Here is a 1,520-nt window from a genome sequence, read left to right on the forward strand (position 1 = left end):
TATATATATATATATATATATATATATATATAAAATTAAAAATGATTAACTTGATAACTTTGGAATATTTCAAATAAGATAAAATTACTTGCCTATTCTTTGCATCTACGTTTTTAAAGTTGATCACTTCCTTCCTGAAACTTCTGTATCTCTCTTCTGCTATAAGACTCTGAGGCTGCTCTGTCTAAAACAGACACCAATAGCCATAGCACATGTGCTGTTTAAATTTAAGTTAATTATAATTAAATTTGAAATTAAGTTTTGAGTCTCATACACCATATTTCATGGGCTCAATGGCCAATGTGGCTACCATATTGCAAGAAGCAGATGTTAACATTCACACACCAGGGAAGGTTCCCCTGGATAGCACAAACTAAAGTATGATAATGCAAGGATCTCAATATCTTTCCGGGAATTGATATGTACAAATAGCATAGTACCCCCAGTTGATGTAATTCTTCATGACATTTACATTCTAATATAAAAATAGAAGTAACTAGAAAGTTGAAATTAAAATGTAAACTTCTGGGGCAGCACCTATGGCTCAAAAGGGTAGGGCATTGGCCCCATAAGCCTGAGGTGGCAGGTTCAAACCCAGCTCCCGGCCAAAAAAATAAAATGTAAACTTCTGTACACAGCATAGTCTAGGAGCATTGCTGCATCCTTTAAAAAAATAGGCACATTCTGGCCAAAAGCTTAGAGTGCAAAATGCTTTGCAAAATATTGGGCATATTCAGGGCAGCTATTGACATCTGTAGTTACAGACAGCCACTTATTTATTGAAGGCCATTGTGGCCATGGCTCACAAAAACACAAAAACAGGGCGGCACCTGTGGCTCAAAGGAGTAGGGAGCTGGCCCCATATGCCGGAGGTGGTGGGTTCAAACCCAGCCCCGGCCAAAAACTGCAAAAAAAACCCCCCAAACCACAAAAACAAAATATCAATAGCAGAGCTGGAAAGAAACCCAAAGATCATCTGATCCAGCCTCCTTGGGTGATGCCTAATGATTGAAGACCACAGAGCACAGCAAGTGATGATGTAACTGGAAGTCCCTTTGTTCTACTTTGAAACAAGTTCTATTTTGGGTGATCATGGTTGAGCTTTTCTCTACCTAAGTTTCATTCCATGGAAAATAAAGGATTGGGAAAGATGATGTGTGGGTTTACTATCAGTTCTAAATTTCTCTCTTGTGTTGCATTTAAGTGTCAGGGATCAAAGGGATTTCAAAGTCACAAAATAAAAATACACATCTGCCTTGAATATTAATTTTGCTCAAAAAATTTGAAGGGAAAAGTTAAGTACGTTGACTGGCAAGTGATTTAAAAATTACCTTTTTATCTCTAAAAAAATGCAGATGTGTTTTGGAAGAGATAAAACATAAAACTATAGAGAAATATTGTGCCTGCAGTGAGTTATTTGAGAAACACTCTCAGCCCCCTTCAAGAGTTCTCATTCATTCTTTCTGCCTTCGGGGACAGTTTTTAAACATTTGAGGAATGCTTCACTAGGCAATAGCACA

This window comes from Otolemur garnettii, unplaced genomic scaffold (genome assembly GCF_000181295.1).
Source record: "Otolemur garnettii isolate 467f Iridium unplaced genomic scaffold, OtoGar3 scaffold00126, whole genome shotgun sequence".
NCBI lineage: Eukaryota > Metazoa > Chordata > Mammalia > Primates > Galagidae > Otolemur > Otolemur garnettii.